Genomic DNA, 27,989 nt, shown 5'->3' with positions numbered 1-27,989 from the left:
GGTCAGGGAAAAGTGCCCCCAGATACCAAATTCTTAGAGAAAAGGATGAATCTGGCGGGTTTGGATATTCAAAATCTGGTGGCAACACTGTGAGTAGACAAATGAAATTTCATTTTCGTCACGTGACAGTGTGACAGTGTCTCCTTCCTTCAATTTCCTTGATGGTGATTGTCTCCATTTCAGCCGGCTTATTGGTCAACTTGTTGCGGATAATTTGGTAAATAAAGTTGCATATTGTATTAGGTTTATTAATGATGATAGGAAGGTTAGGCTAAACTTACGTGAACAATTAGAAGTAATACATGTAGTCTGTTGATGTAACAGCCACTGGAGCAGCATTTTTAGCTTATCCTACACTGGTCAGGTGAATTTTATAATAGCCTTCCCTACCTCTTAGCTAGAGTTTTAGTATGCACTGCGTTATATTGATGGTAGCATTGTCATTTTATCATGTACCAATTTATAATTACTAAGTAAATGAGTGCAATATTGTTTAGAGACTAAATCGAAGTCGCATAAATTTTGACCAGTCACACCTCTTTGGGCAGGTTTTTGGTCACAGGGTAGTCGTCATTGACTAAGCGATGGTGCATTTTTATGAACATCTGCGTCGGGTATTACTTTGGAAATTGCAGTTTCGTATAGTATTTGGGTGGCTTACTAAGAATTTAACATTTTTGGGGTTTCGACTGTAATTAACCTTCAGGGGCTAGTAATAAATACAACGAAATACGGTAGATCTAGGGTACTTATCCGCAGCGGCTAGACTATGGCAGTTGCAGTTTTACCTCCTGAACAAGAATTTTAAGTAATATTTATTTGGACGACTGTAATTAACCCCCAGGGGCCAGTACTAAACACGGCGAAATAAATTGGACGCCCCAATCCCTAGTGGATTTCGTATATGCGGTTACGTTCCTTGTAGTCCGTGTGGAGTGCTTCTGTAGAAATACCCAAGCAAAGGCTGCCATCCAAGGAAGATTATTCAAACTTCCTAGATGAACTGTTTGACTAACTCTTTGCTACTATATGGATAATAATTACAGTAGCTAATGCAAAACAAGACCATGAAATGAGGTTAAGGGGAGGTTTAAACTCCATTAGAATAAAAAATCTAAATGAAATTGAATTCACCATCCCCTTAAGTTTTTTAATCAAATGAGCATATTGTTTGTTCTATTAATTTCAAATTTGATTGTTACTCAGTGCACCTATGTAGTCTGGAGTACCCATATACTAAGAACATATTCATTTCTTCAAAACCTACCCCTTTTATAAACTCTTTACACAACTTAAGTGAAGAATACACTTTTTCTAGGCGATAACTCTGCATGGACTGCAAGGAATGTTCCCGCGAACACGACAGCCACTAGAGATTGGGGCGTCAAATGTATTTTGGGTAGATCTAGGGTACCTATCCGCGGCGGCCCAATCTATGGCAGTTGCGGTTTTTCTGTGCAGTTTTACCTACTGAACAAGAATTTAAAGTAATATTACAAGAATTTTAAGTAATATTTTTTCGGACGACTGTAATTAACCCCCGGGGGCCAGTACTAAACACGGCGAAATACATTGGACGCCCCAATCCCTAGTGGATGTCGTATCCGTGGTTACGTTTCTTGCAGGGTAATTCTAAAAAATAGTTCTGCACAAACTGCAAGGAACGTAACCGGGGATACGAGATCCACTAGGGATTGGGGTGGCCATTGCATTTCGCCGTGTTTAATACTTTAAATTCTTGTTCAGTAAGTAAAATAACGCAGGAAAACGTCAACTGCCATAGTCTACTTTGCCGCGGAATGAGGGCTTAGAATTACCAAAGTTAGGCTAAGTTTATTGGAGGTCAACATCCCTCCCATGATTGTCAGGTAGGATACTGCTCAATGTAATATTTACCCTGTATCCTATCCCTTTCAAGTGGTCAATGGCGAAGAATTTTTCTTAACAATGAGGCCTTAAGCTAAGAACAAACCACAGGCTCTAGGCACATTGGCTCTAGCCTAGTTTACCATAACCTTGGTGAGAGAAAATGCACCAACCTTTGCATAGGGGAATGGCATTAGGCATAGCAAGGTTAGCAGCAGGGTATTGGCTAGGGCTTTGACGACAGCATAGGTTATGAGGTGAAGTTAGTATAAAAGTTTATCATAGATTAACCAGACCACAGTGCTGATTAACAGCTCTCCTAGGGCTGACCCGAAGGATTAGATATTCTTATGTGGCTAGGAACCAATTGGTTATCTAGCAACGGGACCTACAGCCTACTGTGGGATCCAAACCTATTACGTATATCGAGAAATTAATTTCTAATCGCCAGAAACAAATTCTTTTGACTCCACGTTGCCAGAGCGAGTGAAGTTAGTATAACACTAGCAGCAGCTGAATAGACTAACCGATAAATTTTTACAAAAATGCATAAATATCATTACGTCTATTAGTGCATAACTTTTAGATTTAAATAACTTTTCCAACATAATAATTTAATCACTTATTTTACAAAAATTGTGTTGTTAAAAATGCATCTATCATGTTATAATTTGAATGAAGTTTCTATAGACGGCTCCGGCTTAACTTTGCTCCATAGCTTAGAGTAACAGTTCACAGAAATGAGTAAATGGCTGAAACATTTTTCGGTGTGTTTTTAGTAAGTTTTCCCCCACTTAGTACTAGCTCATTTGCAGAGAGTGGGGGCCCTGATTTTTTTTTTCTGATGAATTGTAGCTAAGGATGACAATTATACTTTTAAGCACTTATTTTCAAATGGAAATGTGGGTAACTTAACATTGTTGAAACTTGAGTGGTTCTTTTCTCCTAAGTTTCACCAGTCAAGTGGGATTGTGTTATTCAGGCATTGTTTGAAAAACTAACATTTATAGTCATAGCTCCTTTGGTGCAAACATGTAACTCTTGTTCTTTAGGACATTTTTGCTTTTCTGTCTGAATATTTAGTGCTTCCTAATTCCTTAAACTGCCTGATGTGCAATTCTTCTTTCTGAAAATTTATTGCTTCCTAATAACTTAAACTACTAGAAATGCAATTCACCTAGTATTGGCCTTGGAATTTTTTAAATAAATTTATTTTGAAAATGTTCAAGGTGATGCCATGCTCTAGGTTTATTTAGGTGGATTGGGGATAGGTATCCAGAGGAGTTAATTATAACCCCTCTCCCGCTACGTTAGGTGGCAACCAAATTATTTATTCTTATTTATGGTTCCTTGTCTCAGGTTAGTTTGAAGGTTCAAAGGTTAGGGGTATAGCCCCTTTGGCCCGGTTAAGGACTTGACACTGTAGTGAACCCTACTAGGTTAGGTTAGGGCACATATTAACACAGAATGCCCCAGGGAGGTATGAGCACCCCACGGGCATGGTAAGACTCCAGTACCTTAGGTTAGGTTACAAAATATCCTCCTATTCACTTTTGTAATTTGTTTCTTCTCCTACCCAAAAACCACTGTTTCGCACTGGTCCTCCATAATTGCAGGATATCAGAGACCTCCAGAAGAATTTTCAAGTAATGAACTAGTACTCTCCAAATTTATTGGTGGTTGTTGTAGGATTTTGGAATCCTTGCCTTTAACCATGAAACTCTCAAGTATCTGTGTTTATTATTAAGGTTTTTCAACCAGGAATGTTACTTTTTTATATAAAAAACTAAAATGCAGTGATCATTCAGAAAATGTTTATGAAAGTATAACTAGAGGTACTCCATGCTATTTTAAGTTTTATTGCTGGGTTTAAGATGTACCAGTGAAATCATAAAAGTAATTGAATTTGTCATTAAAATGTGGGTTTTCATTTTTTTTTAATAATGGTGCTGACAGGGGCTTCTTGAACGTTTTGGGGCCCTCTTAAGTGAGCCAAAGCAGTGGTGGGAAAATTTTTGCATTATGAACAATTGTAGGATAATTTTAAAGGCACTCATAAATGCAAATTTACACTGGTTTTATCTTATCCTGTCATAGCAACAATGGTTAAATTTCGCATTTTGGGGGACCCCTCACTTTGGGGCCCGAGGGACAATTTCAAACAGCCTCCCAAGCCCCCCCCCCCCCCCCCCCCCCCCCCCCCCCCCCCCCCCCCCCCCCCCCCGCCCTTTCAGGAACGCCACTGGGTGCTGACGAGTTTCAGTCAGCTATGTTTTAACCTGTTCCCTTCTCCCTTACATCCACCAATTTCTGTCAGTAAATGTAGCAAATACTGTTGGAGGTAACGTTAAATTTTGTTGGAAGGGCGATTATTTTTTTACTTAACGCAGCCATATTTATTTTACTGCACCGTAGGTTAGGTTAGGAAGATCAGGTTAGGCTACATCCTTGTAGTATTTTACTTTAAGGAACTCTAGGTTAGGTTAGGGCTCGAAAGTATCTAGAACTACATATTTGTGGAGCGCATTTTTTTTATGTACGGTAATGTAATGTAAATAACATAGAATTTACTGTAAAATAATTATTGTAAAACACTGAGCATACAGTAGGACTACATTATGGCACCCTACTAGGGTAGTGCTTCAAGTTAGCATCCCAAGTGGCGTGTTAACACGTACAGTTCAGTGATAGATGTGCATATCCATTTGCACCTGCGCTGTTTAATTATATATATATATATATATATAATATATATATATATATATATATATATATACATATATATATATATATATATATATATATATATATATACATATATATATATATATATACATATATATACTTTAGACTTTTAAGGTGTGTATACAAGCAGCCCCTTATGTCTTTTCTCAGGTATATTGGACGTACAGCTGCTAAAGTTTTGTGATTACTGGTTGGTGCACTGTTAATTCTCTATCTCTCTCTCATATCGGTATAGAACACTTTTAAAGACATTTACAGTGTTTTGCCATCCACAAGTCTATGACAGCAAACATTTGATTTACTTTATGGCTATTGGGAAACCTACATAGTAGGTTTTATGTAGGTGATAGGCCATACGTGAATAGTTTGAATCAATCACAAGCACACACAATATATATTTATATATGTACACACACATTATATATTTATGTATGTATGTATATGTATATATTATATAATATTATATATATATATATATATATATATATATATATATATAATATATATATATATAAGCCTATATATATATAGATATAATTATTAATTATAATTTATAATATAAATAATATATATATATTTTATATATATATATATAATATATATATATATATATATATAAAATATATTATATATATAACACATAGATATATACATATACATGGTATGTATGTTATATCTTAATTTATTTTAATATACATGTATCATAGTGGAATAGTATGAACTTTATTAACTTAATTGGTATTTAGATTATTATTCCTTATCAGATTTTTATTTAAGTCAACTTTTATAGGTTGGCACTTCATGCTTCTCTGCAGTCTTTTGAGTTCCTCATTGGACTAGTGATTTGCATGATCGCCTACTGATTAGGTAGTCACAAGTTCGATTCCCCGCTCTGCCAACGTGGAGTCAGAGGAATTTGCTTCTGGTGATTAGAAATGAATTTCTCGATATAATGTGATTCGGATCCCACGATAAGCTGCAGGTCCCGTTGCTAGGTAATCGATTGGTTCCTAGCTTAAAATTATTGAATCGTTTGGGCCAGGCCTAGGATAGCTGTTGAATCAGCTCACCAGCCTGGTTAAACCAAGATATAGGCTACTTGACTTTTTTGCAGTCTTTTGGGGCAGCACTCACTTTGGAATTTTCCCCCTCCCTCCGGTTTCCCTGATTTAAACACTCAAGAGGCGGAAAGGTCAATGGCTTCCTCTTGGGTATTCTCATGACCCTTTTTCCTCCTCAATTTTTTTTTTCAGCTCCAGGTCTGGGCTGGTAAAGTCATTAAGTGGATAGGAACCTTGAGAATGTTCGTTCAGTCAGTCAGTGTGCGCACCATAGTTGAGTGGTACGTATACTGTTCAGCCAGTTTGCTAGGTCGTAGGTTCATCTCCGGTATATCACCTACAGGATCACTTAAGCTGGCCTCACACTAGGCATTTTTTTCTCGAGCAGCGAGCCGTTGCTGCCGAGAATGAAAAACCGGGAGCTTTTAGCTCGAGATTCTTGCTTCCGAACAGGACGGAAAGCAGCCAGTACGAGCCGCGAGCCACAGCATAGTGTAAACAAACAAGATGGTGCTGCTGATAGGACATACTCTCCTGAGCCACTCTTTGAAAACCACAAACGTTTTTGTTACTCTTGCATTCACGTAAGTTTCCGAGAAATAAACCACTGCAGCGCATCTTGCAACAGTCCGACAATTTCTGGGCGCCATGATGATATCAGCTGATCAGTTTTGTTTACTTTTTCCTACGGCTCCTCGAAACCACGAGTTCCTAGTGTGACGATACAACACTTTTGCTCGCGAGCATCGGCTGGACGCTGGCCGAAACCACGAGCAAGAAATGACTAGTGTGATACCAGCTTTAGCCATAATTTGGTACAAGGTACTCCTAAAGTCAATTATTTTATATATATAATGTAATTGTATGTATATATATATATATATAATAATATATCATATATATATATATATATATATTATATATATATATATATATATATATATCAGGGGGAAGGTGGACCAGGGTAACCAATTAATTCAAACATATTTCTTTATATCCGACGTTTCGTAATAATTTCTTTATTACATCATCAGAGATCTGTTGAATAATGAATAAATTACTAAAAAAAGTTACTGTAAAAACTTAAAATTTCATAAGAAAATTAAAATTCAATACATTACAGCTAAAAAAAACGATAAAAATGTCTATATATTTTTATGTATACACTACATATTATATATAGACATAATGTATGTATATATGTATGTATATTATTTCAAGTCATGTCCTGAACTTTTATATATTTACTTATTACTCAGAGAAGAAGAAAAGCCATTGTGGTATTTTTAATAAAATATGAACTACCTGACATTGCAAAAGTAAGTCTCGGTAATGCGAGATTTTCCCTTTAGCAAATTATTTTCGCCTTAAATAAGTTTTTTTTTATTTCGAATGTTTACGAGTCCGATATCCTGACAGTTGTTTTAAAAAGATTTTAGGTCAGTTCATTCATAAGACTTTTTGTGAGATTATAATGATTGCTGTTAGGTCAAGAGTTAGAAAAACGCTTGTAACTTGATATTTGTCTCAAATGTAACAGTACTTAAAATGATAGGCAGTTAGTGTTTTTACATTTATAATGATTCTGTACTTACAGAATTTTTATATAGTTAAAATAATGCTTAGGTACGTAGAGTGATTTTACACTTGGTACAATGACTAGGTACTTGCAGTGGTCTTAAGCAATTTACGTGGACTGTGCATAATCATTGATCTGAAACATGCATGTGACCAGGTTTATAGATACAGAATGGAATAGGGTTACCACTCTGGCAACTACATTGTTCAATCTGCTGAAACTTAGACTTAATTCTGGATCTCTCAGCTGCGTCGTTTTAAATTATTCTCATTACTCTCTTGATCTTTTTTTGAATGAATATCCAGTAATACCAAGCAAGAGAATTATACAATTTTACGGTAAAAGGAGATAAAGATCCACGTAATTTTTTATATGGCTGTAGGGCAAAGGGGGATATTAGCACCTACCATACTTAAGTGTTGATTGCTCTGAATTCAGAGGTCCACACTAACCATGACAGACTGTGTGAACATAGGAAGGTTTCTGCCAACACAGACCAATGTGCAAACTATCAGTATATATCGTAATGTGTAAAACGGACTTTGGACCAGGCCTAACCAACTCAGACGAAGTATCTTAATAGGCGTACGTTTGAAGAGGCGTACGTTTGCCCAAGTTTGCATATCTGCTAACTCCAATCAATCTGGGGTCTCTCGGTAGAATTGTCAGTAGGTTATGCAGGCCTTATGCCAGCAAGGGCTCCAGCTCCTTTTCCGAGTATGCTGTACAGGCTAAAGTGTAAAACTGACTTTGGACTAGAACCAACCAACAAAGACGAAATTTTATCGCTAGGCCGATGCATCAAACTACAGTCAATCTGCGATCTACCGGTAAAACAATCGGTAGGTTATGGAGGCCTTAGCCAGCAAGGGCTTCAGCTCCTCCTCCGACTGACCTGTACTGGTTAATATGTAAAAAACGGACTTTGGACTAAACCCAACTAACACACGAAATTTTATCGCTAGGTCGATGCATCGAACTACAGTCAATTTGCGATCTCTTGGTAGAGTAGTCAGTAGGTTTTGGAGGCCTTATGCCAGCAGGCGCTCCCGCTCTTGTTAGTATCCTGTATACGTGTAAGAGTAGCTAAGAGGAGAAGAGAGAGGCTGTGGGAGCCGCGTGATCGGAAAATCATTTGAAATAGATCATGGCGGACATTCCGTAGCGACTCCAATTTGCCGGTCCATAGACCTCGCGGCCATGGGTGTTTCGCTTTTATAACTTTCTGCTTCGTTGGCCGGTGAGTTGGAAAGCAAGTTTGGATCGTTTTTGCTTCGGTGTTATTGCCTATTGCATACCTTTTATCGTGCTCGCTTTCTCGTGCTCTTTTTCTCTTTCGTGTGCGCTGTGTTGCTCGGAGGGTTAAAGAAAGTCGTTATGAAAAGAGATACACTTTCTGAAATCGAATACTCGTCAGAGATGTTCTCATTCAAGCTCTTCATTGTCCTTCAATTTATAAATAATTATGGCAGTTACCAACTGGGCCGTAGAATCTGTAATATATATATATATATATATATATATATATATATATATATATATATATCATTCGAGCTACAAATGTCCTTTAATATCTAATTTGCTCTGCCTCGGAATTGATATATTTTCATATATGTAAACCGAAGGGAAATTTTTTAAGTTGATGATAATTTCAGTCCCCCTCCAGGGATCGAACCACGTCCAGCAGACAGGCACGAAATCAAGGTGACATTGATGTTACCGATTCAGCTAACAGTGAGACTGTAAGTTTATACCGGTTTTATCATAATTAGAATCGATATGCAACACCCTCTACCATGTTAGCCAATTCGAACGTTTGACGAACGTAGCCTTATTATGAATAATTATCACATCACCGTGATTCATATAAATCATTCTAAAATTCCCCTTCGGTTGAATATATGAAAATATATCAATTCCAAGGTAGGGCGAATTAGATATTAAAGGACATTTGTAGCTCGAATGATTTATATGAATACGGGGATGTTATAATTATCCATATATATATATATATTCAAAGAAATAGATGGATGTGTTAGTGAATTACGTGATGTCAGCTATTATGACTTGGAGACAGAGAGCGCCTAGAGATAGCCTTCTTGGACGAAGGAATTTGATTTGTGTGCATTATTGAGCTCATGGCTGTTCGAGCTGTTGCCACAGGCGATCTTGGGGTGTGGTAGATGTGTACATTTGTTTGTACGTGCATGACAGTCCGGCTGCTTGGAGTACACTTAAGAGAAAAGCACACCTTCCTTGAGATAGGAAGGAAGACGGTTCAGAGGACACCAGGTGTTGAGGCAAGGCCCACCTCAAAAGGTATGGCACATATTTAATGACTTGGAAACAGTTGCCTTTGAAGAGAGAGGAGTGAAGTGTATACATTATGTAACATTTGTGTAGTGGGGAATATTATGAATATATCTCTTTGTTACAGATGGGTCCCATGTCATTATTCTAGAAACGGGAATCTCTAAGCCTGACTATTGAAATGTAAAGGTTGACAATTTGAGACTTTGGGGTGATTACTTAGACTAATCCAGGAGAGTGGAATGATATTTGACAGTTCTTTGTGGGGCAGACTTGGGTTTTTAAATATGACTTATTAATCATTTTGTTCCATTTTATGTTCATCTGGTTCAGGAAATAAATAGTATTTTTTTGTATTAATGTGAACTCATTAGCCCAGTTGACAATGTTTGCAGAGAGAGGGCGCCCGCTACCGACAGGTAAGAGTTGTCATTTGTGTAGTTTTGTTAGGGGGGTTAATATATAATATATATATATATATATATATATATATATATATATATATATATATATTATATATATATAATCAAATGTAATATAAGATACAAACGTGAACCTAATGACAGTTATTTTCAAGTTGGTCGTTGCATTAGTCTACAGCGAATAGAAAGCATAAAGCCGTAGGTAATCGCATATTTATTATGAACACGATTTAGATATATAAGAAGAACGTAAAACCACAAAATGAATAGTTATAACGTAAAACCACAAAATGAATAGTTATAACGTAAAACCACAAAATGAATAGTCATTAGTCGAGATTTAACTATATTTACATGGAAAATATTCTCACGTGTGTAAAAACGGGATTTTTATTTAAAATGAACGGACACATTGCCTTGGAAGAAGCAAAAAAAAGAAAAAACTCGTTACTCCAGTTAAGCTTCCAAACAGTAGAATTTTCGCACATGACAGGAGGCAGTACCTGAAAGAAAGAGAATCTGTAAAATGAACGATAAATAAATACACACAACAACGAAGAGACGAGAGAACGTTCCAGTTAAAACCACTTGCTCTGTACTGAGTACACAAAAGGCTCAGAGAGCAGACTACGCACAATGGCTATCTGTTAATCTGTTAATACGATCAGCAGACAGGTAGTATCCATTCCAGAGTTTTAATCTTAAAGACGATAGAATAAGTTCCTGGATGAAATGTAGCACGATTATCTATGACATCCAGTCAGGTTTAGCTGAATGTTTTTTTAGTACTAGTTTAAACCAGATCACTGCGGAGTTAAAGCACTTGGCTATGATATGGCTGGTAGTATATGAGTAGGGGGACAGTAAACGGAGCTAAATTTAGCCATATTTAGCAGAACGCAGTGAAGCTCTCACAGCTTAGGCTAATCAGCAGCACATCGAACCTCCCAGAGAACGCTGCCATGTACCCCTATTTTGTGTGAACGCGCGCAAGATGTCTAGTATTAAGCCTTTTCCGTTCTCCTGCCCTCATAACACTTCTGTATTTTACACTTGACGCTGACCAATCGCCGTTTCTTGCCTACTAAACGACTAAACACACCATGAATATTCTGAACCAGTCTCTTAAAAATTAAAAATGCTAAAACTCTCTCTCTCTTCTCCTCTCTCTCAACTCTCATATATATATATATTATATATATATATATATATATATATCATAATTATTATTATAAGTATATATATAATGATTACACACACACACACACACATATATATATATAAATATATATATATATATATATATATTATATATATATATATATATATATGTATATAATAATATATATATATATATATATATACATATATATTATTATATATATATATTAATATGTATATATTATATGTATATATGTAATGATTACATTTTAAATACATATTCCATGTGTATAAATACTCCAATGACCTAAGAGGTCACTGTTGAGATGACAAAGGTGTGTGATAAGAGTTGATAAAAAACAGGAGCAAGCTAGGCTGGATGTATTGAATCAGCAACGCCCTGGTTTGCATTTGCCTTGTGATAATCGAATCCATGATTGTGTCAAAGAGGTCACAGTGCTTCGCCTGAGAACCTATTGACCTATAGCCCAGACGTCTACGTGACTTCCTCTCACATGTTCGTCTGTCTGTATGTTATGTATGCTAAGCTAAGCTGTGCTCTTCTATACTCTTTTAAATGCCTCGTAACTTAGAACTCTACTTTCCCTCCTAGAATCAGGTTCTCCTAACTACCTTCTTGCCTTCTACTCAAGAGATGTAGTTTTACAAATATACCGTTGTTAAGTTATCATCATGAGTTTTGAACATCTCCGCCTTTATACTAAAAGAAGATTCTGACTTAGAAATTATCGTTGCAATCGCAAACGAGGATGGGAAGTATACCACACGATACTTGCGTATCACATCGCCGGTCTAAATAACCTCACAGTGCAGCCTCATTATACAGGGCATAGCACAAACATATATATATATATATATATATATATATATATATATATATATATATATAGTATATATATATATATATATATATTATTATATATATATATATATATATATATATATATGTATATATATATAATATATATTATATATATTATATATAATATATATATATATATATATATATATATATATATCATGTTTTATATGTATATATATATATATATATATACGTAGTATGCGTGCAAGTATGTATATATACACATATACGTATACAGTGTACGTACAGATGTTTTATATTGACACGCAAGTAACGTACATATAATGCAAATATACCCGTACTACAAATCACTTATTAAATAATTCTTTCCCAGCAAAACAAAACACTTCATTTACAAGCCCCCAACGGGTTTGGGGGGGCGGGAATGGGTGAGGATTATTTCTATTCAGCAACAGCCCAGTTTAAGTTATTTTCGTATTCGGAAACCGTCTTGCCTCGCAAGCCGTAACTCTCCGAAGATGCACTTATTACGTTTTCTTATTGGACCGAAGATGACTTACGAGTCGCCGGTAATTTCTCAGGCTGGCTGCGTCTCTCTCTCTCTCTCTCTCTCTCTCTCTCTCTCTCTCTCTCTCTCTCTCTCGGAGGGAAAATTTAGGGTTCTTTCGGTCCACAGTTGATTGTTTTCGAGCGAGTTACTCGTCCGCGTAACTGCATATCGTCACGAGCATATTAGCCTCCTGCAAATGGTGTTTTGATGCAAGGTTAGTGTGCGTTTGGCGGTGGGGGGAGGTTTCGTTCTCCATGGTTCGACCCACCCCCCAACCCCCCTGTACGTTGGCTGAGATTGATGTCCTGAAGTTATGATTTTCGGGGAGAGATTGAAAGTGTTAAGTATTGCGAATATTTAGTTTTTATTTCTTCAGATCTATAATATTAATAATTTTTTTCTGTTCGACTGGGTGGTTTTTATAGTGTGGGGTTCCGGTGCATTTCCTGCCACCCCGCTAGGGTCCATCACTTTCTCACTGTGCGCTGTTTCTAGTGGCACCCTCTTCTGCATGAGTCCTGGAGCTACTTCGGCCTCTAGTTTTTCAAGGTTCCATTTTCTTCTTCTTCTAGTAGTTTTACACTTAAGATTAACACTTGATGTACTTACATAGTGGAGCTGTATATTGGTGTCTCATAAGTCTTTCTTTCGGGCCTGTAAGGAGATTGTCCGCCTTCCGCCCTGAATTGATCAGGTTACTCCACGATATGAAAATGTTGAAGTTGGGAATCGTCCGAAGTTGGCAGCCCTACTTTCCATGGCTCACTTTAGGTGAGTGAAAGATTCTTTTGTAACCAACTCCTCTAACTTGGGATGGCTAAAGGGAAGGGAGTTTTTTTCTCTCTCTCTCTCACTTTTTTTCTTTTTTTTTTTTTTACAAAGTGATAAAAGTGTACTATACAGTATCACTTTAAATCTGCCTTTCTGTCGAACTTCTTAGTTCCAGAGGTCCTTTATTCCCCACACCGTTGGACTTTGGAACAGTCTCCCAGAGGATGTCGTGCAGCTGGATTCCTACGGGCTGCTCTATGAGCGAGAGCCCGTGCTGGCATAAGTTCAGGCAAAGACTCTATACATGACTACCCTAATACTAATCTCCTTGGATTTTGATACTTTTATCTTTTTGTTGATTTATTAATGTATTTTTTTAAATAAGTGGAGTCCCCTCTTTCTATATTTTCCCTTACCTCGACTCACTTCTTCCTAATGAACACCCTAATATTCCTTGGTAGCTTGATTCTCAATTCAATGGCCCATTCGGTCTTGTCCCATATATGAGTAGGTTTCATCTTCTGAATAATAATAATAATAATAATAGGCACTTATGGGTCTCACCTTTTAATATGTTCTTATATTACAGTCCCCGAGCAAGAATATATTTATAGGAAGTTTCTAGCTAACGGCAGTTCCACATAATTCCTCTCTTTAGTGGGGTAGTGCCGTTCGTTCACCTCATGCGCGATGCACTGTAGGCATTACTTAAGGTTCTTTGCCGTGTTCCTTCGGCCCCTAGATGCAACTCCATTCGTTCCTTTTATTGTGCCTTCGTTTATATTCTCTTTCTTACATCATACTTTCCACCTTCACCTAACAATTGACTCATAGTACAACTCCGAAGTTTTAGTCCCGTCACAGCTTCCAGACCTTTTAATGACAATTTCCATTAAAGCGCTGAATGACCTCATAGGTCCCAGTGCTTTGCCTTTGGCTTAAATTGCACCTTCAGTTCAATTCAATTCACAGAATTCTAAATCTAAACTATTGTTCTTGCTTTCATGTGAGGGGCCTTAACGAAGTTGCTAGCACCTCAGTGGCGTGATCGGTATGATCTTGGCCTGCCACTTCTTCGGTGGCCGCGAGTTCAATACTCAGGCATTCCATTGGGGTGTGAGAGATGTGTATTTCTGGTGATAGAAGTTCACTCTCGACGTGGTTCGGAAGTCACGTGAAGCCGTTGGTCCCGTTGCTGAATAACCACAGGTTCCGTGCAACGTAAAAACACCATACAAACAATTAGCAAAGTTGCTTGGTTTCAGTGAGTGTGTAAGGGGTCTTAAGTACAGTGGGGAGAGAAGGGTTCAATATGTGTAAGTCTGTTTCTGTTGTCTGTAAAGTTCTGTATGTCCGTTTTTGAAGCCTTGAAGAGAGATACCCGAAGAAGTTGTTCGATGGCATTTTATAATACAGTTACAAGACAGTCTACTTAACATGAAATTTAACGCAAGTATTGGTGAGCTATAATAATTTCCAATCTATTTTTTCCAGACTGGCAAAGAGACAGGTCAGCTTTCGCCCATTATTTGGCAAGTTGCACAAAGGTATGGAATTGAACAACTTAGGAATCTTCTCAACTGTGAGAGTCATACTTTCCATGACTTGGGAGTCATACTTTCCATGACTTACCATAGTTGAGTGAAAGCTTCTTTTGAAAATGACTCGCATAACTTGGAATGGTTGAGTGTTTTTTATAATGCTTGAAAAAACAAGTGATATAACATTAGGTCCAAAAGATGAAGAGCCGAAAGCTTCTTCCGTGAGTGTTTGAGATGTCCTTTAAGGCTATGGGGTAGAAATGGGTTAAGTTTTGTGTAAATTTCTCTCCGGTTTCAGCAGAGTTCGGGGATTGTCAGTTTTTGAAGCAGTGAGGAGACATATACCTAAATTTATTGGTCGCTGATGATTTCATTGTCTGTGCTTTTACTAGACAGCCAAACTTTTGGAAATAAAGCATTTAATCGGTGTTACTTTGGCTTGTTAACTACGTGTTACCTACTCCGCGATGCTAGTACTAAACACCAATAGACCTTGCTAAACATTGTATGGTTAATGTAAAGTAAACAGCCGCACAAAGATATCGTTTATTAATGTGATAATTCGTCTACCACACACTATAGAAATGGTTGTATATAATTCTTTGATATCCCCTTGGGGTTAGTACTGAACAATTGTTGAGGATGTAAGATTGATAATTCATGAATGTAGGTAAATCCTAATTTTTATGAGTGTGTCTCCATAAAAAGTTACACGTTGAATTTATTCATCTAAAAATAACCAATAGGATAAGATTAAGAACCTTTATTTTTACTTTTAGATAAACCGTCTCATCTCGAGAGCGTCTTTCCCTCATGTTCTGGGGCTTCGACAAATACTGGAGCAGAGCTCACCTTACGGAATCCAAGTAAGAGGTCAGTGTTGACACTGTAAATGCTAATGGCTGGCGTTATAGATATACGTATTTAACAATTCTAGGTTTACTTAGCCATAAACACTAACACCCGCGTATCAACTTTTGGTGGCTCCTGTAGACCGAAAATGATTGATATAGGATTCATATGGACTTGCCAGATTATACTTTGGCTTTATTGTTGCAGATTTGATGATAGGGTTACAAAAAGCAAGTGGTTGAAGCTCAGTAAGGTTGATGTTAAATGATAAAGTAGTTGTAAAATGACTAACAGTTGAGCAGAGGTGCATTTCCTTTTATTATCCCTTTATTATAAGTATTTTTGGCCGTCAGAAAATCTGATAAATCCATTCCTTCATATGCAGACAAATTTATAAATGAAAAAATCCTTTGGTTACTCTATAAGAATGTTCACTTTTGAGACACTTTTTGAGGAAGATTGAGTCACAAAAACTTAGCATTTTTAGGAAGTTGCCATGGGCATTGGATAGAAAACCTTGTAACATTGCTTGATATATTTGCTTAATAAAGTTAGGGGTTCCCCTTGAAGCAAGAGCCCGTGCTGCCACGGGGTTCCCCTGAAGCAAGAACCCGTGCTGCCATGGGGTTCCCCTGAAGCAAGAGCCCGTGCTGCCATGGGGTTCCCTTGAAGCAAGAGCCCGTGCTGCCATAAAGGCAGCTCAATCAGAAACAGCAGCAGCTTAATAAATTATCAGATAACTCTAAAGCATGCATGTAGTACACTGTATTTGCACTGCCTGTTGGATTTTTAAGTGCGGTTTGAATTACGTGACTGACAAAATTTTTTAGCAGCTTAATATCATAAACATTTCAATTGCCAGACCATTTCTAAAGCAGATTACAAACCGCCCATCTGGCCTTAAAATTGTTATAAACCAAAGCATATACTTTTAATTTAAAATTCAAACCTATTTGTGCTCAAGTAGCTTAGAGGCATTCTTGAACGAGAGGCACTTTCAAAAATTAAAGCCGCTAAACCCTGCTGGAAATATTGAGTGACTGTATATTAGAGAAATTGGAAGCCATAACAAAGCAGGGAAAATCTGTTTAGACAGGTTTTAGTGGACACTCAAATTCATTTGACTAAAATTTGGAAGTAATAGATATTTGAAAAAGTCTGACCAAACCTGTGTGTTGAATCCTCTTAACAAAAGGAATATGTAGTAAATGAAAATGATTTGAAAGGGAGTTGAACATTATTGAATGCAGAGCTCTTAACTCGTGAAGCAAAATAGGGCCCATTCATACAGTTAATCGAGATAGATTAGCACATTGGAAACAGAGAAGGTTTTCAGTATTAAGTGAAGGGCAGAAAGGCATATGAAGAATTTAGGGGATGATTTTTGATAGTGTGATTGCCAGGTGTTTCTGAGAGAGAAATGTGTGAAAGCAGTGCTTGAAGTATTTGTCTTTTATCATATAACATATTTCAACTACAACTAATTTCCTCTTGCATTATATGATTTGCAACCTTTGCCCATCCTGAATATATAACTAATTAATACAGAATTATCTCATTCACGCCAGTTTTCCAGTTTGCATTGAATCAAGTTCGTAGTTAGCTGACAATCTCAGAGTAAATTTGATAAACTAACATATCAGATAGAATACGCTTAAAATAGGGACTTTTAATAATCTCGGAAACAATGTTTTCTTACTGATTTTATCATCAGCATACTAGATGTTCCTTTACTTTTGCGAGAAGCTTCTCATAAGTTTAATTTCCACGTCCAAAGTAACTAGCTTCTTAAATTCATTTTCTGAAATGATTCTGCATTTCCGTTTTTCTTTATATTCTTCAGGTGATTAATCCTTCGCCGAATAAGAAAGGGTTTTTCATCAGTTGTAAACGTTTTCAGTGATTAATGCAGGGGATTAGACACGAAATGAGTTCTCTCTACACCTTCAGGCTAAATTCTTCCTCAGTCTGAGCTTCCTTCCTGTGATTTCTTAGGCCTTATCACGTGTGGGCATCTTCATTCGTCCATATCCATTGCTTTTCCGACAGTGCTCTTCATAACTATTTCTCCCGTGTTCGAACCAAGTTGATTTTTGAGGCATCAGTCCTTTTTTCATCTGCTGGAAAGCAGCTTTCTTCATCATTTTGTGTTATGATCTTGCTATTGTACTTTGGCCAAATATCTTAGCATTGTTGCAGCACCTCTTCAGAATCTCCACTTTCTTTGCTTTGTCTCAGAGCCCATGTTTCTGTTGCAAAGAGGAGCGAAGGATTTTAGCATTGATCAGATGTGATTTTTTGTATACTAATGGGATAGTTTCATGCAGCAGTAGTAGTCAGCGGTCTTCTTCTACTTCCAGGCTCTTGTTAGACTTTTGCTACTTTCTTCATAATCCACTGTCTCCTAATTTGTAATATATGTTTTATCTCCTCCAAGACACGCCCACCTACCCACCACCACAACATGGTGCTTCACCTCCATCTCTTGCCCATTTGTTCTAATATATTTGGTGCGACCAAAATCTCTTAATCCATATATATTTTTCAATCCTGAGCACCTTTTGTGATAGCATCTGCTGTTATCAGTGCAGACTACTGAATTCATCCCCCTGGAACGTCTATATGAACACTTTCCAGACTGTACTTTTTCCATTGCCACCCCTCTTTTCACCATCTGCAATTAACACTGGGTTACCTACATATGTCAGGTCCCAGGGCCACCCCCGCCCCCTTTTATAATTGTATAAACAGCAAAAGTTTCAAGGTTGACCCCGATAGTCACCAACATTCTTGTCAAATTCTTGGGATACACTCTAACACCCTCCACTATCTTCACCCTTGTGTTATGAGGTGGTAACACGATTAGCCCACAGACTTTTTGATACCCTCTGCTTTCTTGATGCACTTTTCAAAAGTGTTATGGCAGTCAATAACTTCTCAAAGTCCAAAAGTATGTGGTATAATGTGTTCCTCTTTGTGTGGTGTTTTCCCTGCAATAACTATAGTGTAAAGACAGCCTCCTGTTCATACCTTTGGCAAGAAGTCAGACGGATACTTAAAGAACGACACCATTTTCTCAGCCTTCCTCCACCACCTATATGTCCAAGCAAGTGTAGTAAGGTGTTGAAGGGTGTAAGAGATCTGGTTTGGTCCTCTGGACTCAAACCAGCTGGGAGGTTTCCTTTGCGTGTTTTAACAAAAACAGATTGTCGTGATTTGTAGCCGTACTACAATAGGTAGTGTGATCAGCTTTAAAAGACAACTTTACAATACATATGGGTAGAGAAAAGACCAAACTACTTGGTTGAGTGAACAAAAATTAAACTTTAGTAAAATGGGATTCATTTTGTAGGGTAAAGGAATTGATGATAATTGTCACTGCATTTGAAGTTGGAAGGTGTTAAAGAGATACATGTGTAAGAATTCGAGTGCCTCAGTGGTCGTGATCGGGGTATGGGTTGATCTTGACCTGCCAACCGCTGTGGCCGCGAGTTCGATTCTCGGGCATTCCACTGAGGGGTGGGAGATGTGTAGTTAACTCGCGACGTGGTTCGGAAGTCATGTAAAGCCGTTGGTCCCGTTTCTGAATAACCATTGGTTCCATGCAACGTAAAAACACCATGCAAACGTGTAAGAATTATGGAAACGATAGTTACACGGTCATATTAGTGTTAAGGCCTCATTGGGACCCATGCTGCAAAACTGCTTATAATCGAAAGTATCAGTAACGTTGGAATAAGTTGAAGCGACACAGCCCCAACTTGTGTTGATAAAGTGAAATGGAAAATGTCAGGTATAAAAGTGGAATCAGGAGACTTTTGCACTAATTTAACGTCATTATCAAAGGAGGAACCACAAAAAAAAAGAACTGATAAATGTTATTGAATGAAAGTTATTCTGAAGTTAAAATAGATAAAAATACATATAATGTTTTTCAAGATTTTTCGGGAATAGCTGAATGTTAGGATAGATTTTGATACACTGAATAGTCTTTTAAGTTTCTAAACTGGAGGTACGACAGGTTATACTTACCTATTTCAGCTGAGAAAAGTTTAAGATTTCTCTTTAAATAAAAAAAATTATACATATATATCAGTATAAAGCAGGACGAGACGAATATACCTGTACAGTGCCGTAGTCCTTTGTTGGATTCATCTGATAGAGGACTAACATTCTGCCTTGTGAGAAATGGGAGTTGATAGAATTGGATAAGTAGAGGTCTATAGTGTATAGATATTTAATGTTATGCTGTATATTAATTACATTACGTACAGTTTATGAACATTTTTGTACATTTGCTTTGTATTATTCTATAGAAGAATGATATTTATGTTTCCATGTATATTTCCCATTGCACGTACTGTGAGACCACTATTTCATTATGCATCGTGGCAACATTGTAATTAGATGTGTCAACACTGCCTTTATTTCCCGCCATATGCATAGTCAGTCACTGTCCAGTGGTCATTGTAGTGACATCCGCGGACCTGCTTCCCGCTGCTGTCGTCTTGATGTCAGTATATCTTCATTACAAGATTTTAAAGAATCTACGGGTTTAATTTGTCACCCCTTCATTCCATTTCTTGCATGGATGTATGTGGCAGCATCCCACACATATAATTGTTGGCATAGCATTCAAGAAGCCCTGTTAAAAGGTACTATCGTGCACAAAAGTCCGTTCCCTTAGGCATCCAGAGAGTGAACACGAATGCGCTGACTACGAAACACCGAAGCAGTTGAACAAGTAACTAATGGAAGACCCAACAGAAGTCGCACCCTAAAGGTATATGGGAACGGGTAGGAGTGGAAGCAGGTGTTTTTCTTGAGCATAGAGTAATGTCTCCATATTCTAATATCGTTGAGAAAGTGATTGTAACGTTTTTGTTGTAGACGGTGCCGGGATTGTGTGTAAAATGAGAATAAAAGTGGTTCACTATTCATAAATTAGTATTTCTTATAGATTATCGTATCTTGTCAATAGAAATGACTGTCCACAAGATCGGTACAAAACATTCCAGCAACAGTGTTTAACAAGAAAGGGGTCTACGTTATGAGCAACCTTCTTACACTAAGGAAAAAAGCTCTTTTAGCTGTTTAAGGCTCTAATTGTTTTAATATTCATATAGGATCATGTCAAGTTGAGGGAACCCGCTATTTTTCAGACAATATTATACTACTTTAATTTGTTTGAGAGAGAGAGAGAGATAATAATGGTAATGAACTCTGTAAACATGTCACGTTTCTTGCTATCAATGCAACTTTATCGGGGTATCAAGGAGCTTATATTTAATAAGTCAGTAGCAGTAGATGTTAAGGTGCAGAGTAAGTCACCTCCTACCAAAGGCAGACCTCTTAACCACAGGTATGGGTAGCGTCATCTTTAAACCTCTGGTATAGACTTATGTTAATTGAAAAAGAGTCAACCCCATAATATTGTTTGTGGATTAATAGCTCTCGTGACCATGGCCTTTACATTAACAATAATCACAATTGTACGGGTAGGAGATTATTCAATTCACAGCGCATTTTCGTTGCTGTAGCCTCGCACCGCCAAACAATACTTATTGAATTAATCACTCGCGAGTTAACGTCTACTAGACTACGACATACCCAGATTTCTCTCTCTCTCTCTCTCTCTCTCTCTCTCTCTCTCTCTCTCTCTCTCTCTCTGCATTATTGATATTTTTTCAATGTTTCTTTCTATCTCTACTGCATATGATTTTGTTACATTGGTGAAAGTATCAGAATCTTTCATATTGTGTTAGTATTTCAAAGACGTGACGTATAGGCATAAATTTCAAGTGTGTAAAACTGGTATTCGGTTGTCATCACACATATCGTCCACTTTCATTATGGATGTTGGCTCAATCACGCATAATAACTAAATATAACTGATCTACGATTGTTTACATATAGGGAATGCACCAGCAGTAGTTTGTGGTTGATACCTCCATAACGCAAGTGAACTCAAACTTTTGCTGATTTACTGCTACTAATGTTGTTATATATATATAATATATAATATATATATATATATATATATTCTTTATATAATATATAATTATATATATATGAGGTGACTTGCAGTTATAGAACACCACCCGTAAACACTTCTGCCGCAATATCTCGTATCGATCTTGTGGACCAGTCATGTCTGTTGATAAGATACGATAATCTACGGGAAATGCTAATTCCTGAATACTGTATTCCTAATGGCGCTTTTATTCTCATAGTATTTCTCATCTTTTCTTATTCAAAACCCAGTATGGTCAAACAACAAACACTTCACAATCACTTTCTTAAAACGATGTTAGAATCTGAAGACTTACTCGATGCTCAAGAATAATACCTGATGCCCACCCCCCACCCTCCCCCCCCCCCACCCCCGCACCCAACAATCTTCCCGTATGCCCTTAGGATGCGACATCTGTTAGGTCTTCCATTAATTGCTTGTTGAACTGCTCCGGTGATTCATTGTCAATAGATTCATTCGTTCATTAGTTTGGTTTGATATGCAGACCCCCTCAGGATGGTTCCCTCCCTTGAACGGTTTCTAAAGGTGGTACTTATATATTTTATAATTCTCTTGTAGTGTTTTCTCATCAGCAAAACTGGCACAATAATGTAGAATGACAGTGGAGTAGCAGTTAATTATCTGGTTTTCTGTTGTAGTTTCTATATTACATCGGTATTGTTGCGAGCTGTGTACATTACATCATTTATTAATTGGAACACTTGCTTTGATCTACACGATTTAAAGTTTGTTTTGACGTAAGTTGCTGTAAAGAACCAGAAACAAATATTTCAGACCCCATGTGAAAATGTAGCCAGTCAGACATAAAGTATTTAAATGCAATTGACTTTGATCGATGTAGCATTAATCCATTCTCGAATGTCATCAAGAAAGCTGAAGTTGCATTGTGGTAGTTTTAAGTTATTTACTGATGATTGTCATTTTGGATTATCGAGTAGACGAATATCTGGAGAAATAACACTTATGTGCCATTGAGAAAAAACAAATTTAAATATTGGAAATTCTAGGCTGGGTAAAATAATTTTAAGAGTTTCAAGTAGCATTATTTAACAAAGAATTGCCCATTTTTACTGGGGCGTTCTATTATTTTTTTAAAAATCCAATTTTAATTGTTAAAACGATAAATGTTAGTTATAGGGCCACTGGACAGTAGGGTTGTATTTTGTAATCTGGTAAATAAATCAACTTAAGTTTTATTGTTTATGGTTAGGTAACTCATAAGTGGGTCTCGTATACCGCCACTTACGACGGAACACTTCAAACCTGCTTTATTTCGTCGCAACCAAGCCAATGGAGTACTCTATTGGCCTTGGTCGCAATTTACTCCTTAATTTGTCTTGACTAAATATAGTTACGCCCGTATGCCCATTTCTCAAATGGTAAATGTATAATGTGCTAAATCAGCAGGTGTTATTTCGTAGTATGTACTAGTGTGCATGAGAGTAGAATGCAGATAACCTATATTTTGTTGTGCATTTTTTGCGGAACGTCAGCATCAAGTACTTTGTTAAATGCATTTACCCAATGATTCTCATACGTCACCCTAGCGCCTCATTTGCGTGATTGGTATGGTATTGGCCTGCCACCTCGGTGGCCGCGAGTTCGATTCTTGGCCATTCCACTGAGGGGGTTAGAGATGTGTGTTTCTGGTGATCGAAGTTCACTCTCGAGGTGGTTCGGAAGTCACATCAAGCGGTTGGTCCCGTTGCTGAATAACCACTGGTTTCATTCAACGTAAAAACACCATATAAACAAACATACGTCTCCCTACGTCATACTATCAGTGTGAATGCATTGTTAGTGTCAGTACCCATGATTCATAAGGATGTTCACCGTATTATTGTCATGATAATGTTGTGATGCGAGTAGAGGAGAGATAGAAAAGGTCAGGAGAGAGAGAGAAACAATTTATTGTGCAATAAAGCTTACAAAGCACAGCACAACAGGCAACCCGGACGCGGTATGCGTGTAGGGGAAAGCCCTCTTGAATGAATGGCATTAGCTGTGGTATTATACATACCTTTTCCACCCTATTGATTACTAGACAAACGTCATTCATCAGGGCTGATATGGTACTCAGGTAGTATTACAAAATTTAAATACAAGTTGTGGTATCATACATACCTTTTCCACCCTATTGATTACTAGACAAACGTCATTCGTCGGGGCTGATATGGTACTCGGGTAGTATTACAAAATTTAAATGCTTATAGATAACTATATTGGGAAATTACAATATGTTGAATAGGAATTACCCATTAAGTGATGCACTATATAATTAGTCTTAAGTATTACAAGATATTGAACTTTTATATATATTTTCAGAACATGAAAAAAAAAAAAAATTATTTGAATGTCTGCTATACAAGATACGTGCACATTATCTCAGGTTTCTGTTGAGGTACACAATTGCAACGGAGTAACATGTGGTATACTATGGAGTAAATAATGAGCAATGTTTTACTTTATAACAGGATAAAATTTGAAATAATTACTTGGCAGTATGAATGACATTCAGATGAGGTCAACACATCATATTTTATATAAATATTATAAGAAAAATTAGATATACAACAGTTTTAATGATGTTAACACGAGGTTCCAAAATAGTATGTTCTACAATGTAGTTTTATGTCAATATGCTGATATAGATATTTAACTGAATGAGTTACATTTGGATGAGTCAACTATAAATTTTTAAATAAAAGTTATGAAAAAAAAGGCCCATAACAATTTTCATTGGTACTAACAGGTAACTAAAGAATAAAATGTATACTACAGTTTAGTTCTGCACATTATACAGATAATTATTTTGATGAAAGAATGCATTTAGATGAGGTCAAAACATAAGATTTTAAGAAAATATTATAAAAACAAGGTAGAAATACAACAGTTATTTCTTATGCTACTAAGTGAATAAAACATACTACAATTTGATTTTGTACAACAAGATACAATATATACTAGTCTATTGACTATCTGGAGCAAGCAAATTTTGGATGAGTATTGATAACCCTTTTCAGCACACCAGGTTGCAGAAAATGCTTGAGTAGGTCAACTTCACTCAGTCCCTGTGGCCTGTAATGAGTAATCTCTTCACACTCCACGAGATAATGACTTAGAGTGTGCTTCCTTAACTCGCCACATAGTCTGCAGCATGTTTCTGATGGACTGACAGCTGCAGTACTTCCCAAAGGTATCGGCTCTGCATCCTTAGTCTGCTATATTGTTGTGCTCTCTTTGCTCTCCAGTCCACAAAGTTTGTAGTCAGGTGGTTTACCTCCAGCAATTTCAAGGTAGTATTTTCTTATTGATGAGTGCGTTTCTTTGAGCATCTCTATTCTCTCATTGTATCTTTGCATTATTTCCATAGCAACTGAGTCCTTCAACATACTCAGGGATGGTGTCAGTTTGTAATCCACTCTCTCCTTCCTTGCGCCTTCTTTAGCAAGCTCGTCGGCTCTCTCATTGCCTTTGATACCAATGTGTGAAGGCACCCATATGAATGCAACCATTCTGTCGGCTCGTCTGATCTGTGATAGCAGGTCTATAGCTCTTCTCACTATGATATTTGATTCAGCTTTTCTTGGTGTTAGTGATTGCAAGGCACTCAGGCTATCTGTTGCTATTATGGCATTGTCCTTATTCCTATTTATGATACTCAGGGCAGCTGTAATACCTAGAAGTTCTGACTGTAATATGGAGCATCCATCTACTCAAAGGAGAAAAATAATTGATTAAACTAATACAATTCCATGAACTGCACGAGTCATTCAAACAAGTTATTTTAATTGCACAAAGCAAAAAAATCATAGAAGCAAACATAAGGCATAATCTGAGAAAGGATATCTATAAAACCTAACAAAACAGGAAATTTGTGCTACAGAAAGAATGACCTAATAACTGGAAAGCGAAAGCACCTGCAAAATCAGTAATCTATTTGTATAAAATTGGATGCATGTACGTATGTATGTGTTGTGTGTGATCCAGCATAACTCTGAAATGTATTGAGCATTTTCAACTAAACTTGGTATACATTATGACTTACTGTTTTGAAAAGAATACTGTGGAGGTAAGACATCACTAGCACCAGAAACGGGGCTGGTTCTACCCCATAGACTTTGTTGCTAAATAAACACTAAATGTTTTATCATACCTTATTTCAGTATACTTGTGACTTAATATCTGGAAAAGGATACTGTGTGGGTAAGACATTATTGACACCAGAGGGGGTCGGGTGGGAAGGGAGTGACATAAAAATAAACAGAAAACGACAGATATAAGTCTTAATCCATAATTTTTGAGGTCGCTGAGATGAATATGTAGTGACACTCCTGATGCCCTTTAAATCCTAGTTCTGCCCTGATAGGAATGGGGGTGGGATTAGAAGGGACAAAATATAAAAATGTCAAAAATGCAGGGTAATGTAGTTGAAGCAACTATCTTAACAGGAAAAAGAGAGAGGAAAAGAGGGGATGTTAAGAAGAGTGAGGGAGAGTTAGAGAGACAGAAGGGATGAGAAAGAGAGGGTGTTAGGGAGGAGAAAGAGGGAAAGAGTGAGAAGTGGGGAGAGAGAGAATTTATAGTTTGTATTTATAGTTTCTTATTCAGTTTTCCCGGGCAGTGCAGGTTTGGTCAGCTAGTTATGGATACAATAGTCAAGATTAATTTTGGCCGAGTTGTTGCTTAAGTTTGTAAATATTTATCATTTCTAAAATCCCAACGTTTTTATTGCAAATTGCCTTATATTGGTAAATCAATCAAACTTGAGAAGAAATTAAAACTGTGCTTTGTTATATTTTACCCACATGTTAAAGTCAAATTCATTTTCAATTATTTCAGAATAAAAGCCCTTCTACCTTTCAAACTCTTGGAGTGATTCTTTTCTCTAGTAAATTGTTTGTTATAGTAATTGCCCCCGACTGCCTAGTTTGGGAATTGAATAGTTTCATATGGGAATTGAATAGTTTCATAAAGGTATTCAAAGTAAGTTAGGTAAAACCTAACCTAACCTAACCAAAATAGGACAGGTACAGAGAGACTTCACAGTCCAACATATCTTCAGTTCATGAACACTACAGTAGATGCGATCAGGCTATACAGGATTTTAGAATATTTGAGAATGTTTTTTAAATTGGACAGTATTCAATTTTGGAATCGATCTATATAGTATTCAAAAACTGAGCCTCAAGATCAGCCTTCCTTTACGTTATCCATTACTGATTTTCCAGTTGCCTTCTAGTCTTCAGGTGACTTATTCTATTGTACAATTTGCCTTTTTTATTGATTTGGTTTTCTGGATATACATTTTTCATCTTTTATTTGTGCATCTGTGACTTTTTTAGCCATTTTTTCATTTGACTTTATTGTTAACTACTACTGTAATGAATTGAATTGTAGTTTAAAACTTTATATTTTTCTTCTTTGAGGGCAACATAGGTTTAATAATGCTTTCTTATTTCTGAGAGTGAACTAACTTCGGATTTGTTGCCTATGTTTTCATTAGTATTATGTGATTTGTTGCCTATGTTTTCATTAGTATTATGTAATGTTAAGCGTAAATGTAAAATTGTGACTTTAGATGTGATCGTGAATAGTAATGAAAAACTGTTTCAGAGAGACCCTGTGGTGCTGTGAATGCGTCTAGTATTTCTTCAGGCGGCGATAGCACAGCAGATGAGGTACCCAAAATTTCTCTCCACAGACTGATAGTAAACATGAAAAAGTCAGAAAAAAGTGGGTGGCCAATTTCATACCCTGTCAGATCTCCTTTTTAACTGTCAAAGTAGCTAATTTTAGCATATAACTTGTGCCCTCAATCGTGCAGCAGGAAAATGTCACAAATTGAGAGCCAGCCACCAAATCTTCATTCAATCGCTTTCAAACTGTCACCAGACATAGCTAATATATGCAGAAGCTTTATGATATAGCTTTATGATATAATTATAGGCATGCTGAAATTTTGCATCTAAAGTTAATGAATCATGAACATGAAATAAAGAAAAAAAATGGAAAATGGAATTACAAATAATTAAGTTCTTGATAAAAAAATATCTGGATAGCGTAAAGAAATATCTAAATATAGTATATCAAATGATAGATAAAGCACTATTCATTACATATTTCGTTCATATCCATATATTGATTTTTCATGAGATTCAATCAAATATAATACTATACATATATTTGCAGTTAGGCACCATTATGGTTTTGATACTTGATACCAAATCTGATTTAGGATGTAAAAATACTC

General features: G+C 36.8%; 1 long non-coding RNA gene across 2 annotated transcripts; it reads left to right on the top strand.

Annotated features, from left to right (window-relative positions):
* On the top strand, positions 1-27,986 carry LOC135213715 (uncharacterized). Of its 2 annotated transcripts, XR_010314190.1 has the most exons (4): positions 1-217; positions 14,804-14,856; positions 15,630-15,723; positions 27,353-27,986. It is a non-coding gene; the product is annotated as an uncharacterized LOC135213715 (long non-coding RNA). The 2 variants fall into 2 exon arrangements; XR_010314189.1 differs by lacking the exon at positions 14,804-14,856 and having other exon boundaries at positions 48-217.
* The last annotated feature ends 3 nt before the right edge of the window (positions 27,987-27,989 follow it).

This window comes from Macrobrachium nipponense, chromosome 43 (genome assembly GCF_015104395.2).
Source record: "Macrobrachium nipponense isolate FS-2020 chromosome 43, ASM1510439v2, whole genome shotgun sequence".
Classification (NCBI taxonomy): Eukaryota; Metazoa; Arthropoda; class Malacostraca; order Decapoda; family Palaemonidae; genus Macrobrachium; species Macrobrachium nipponense.
Note: the sequence above shows the minus strand (reverse complement) of the source record. Positions and strands in the feature narration are given on the sequence as shown.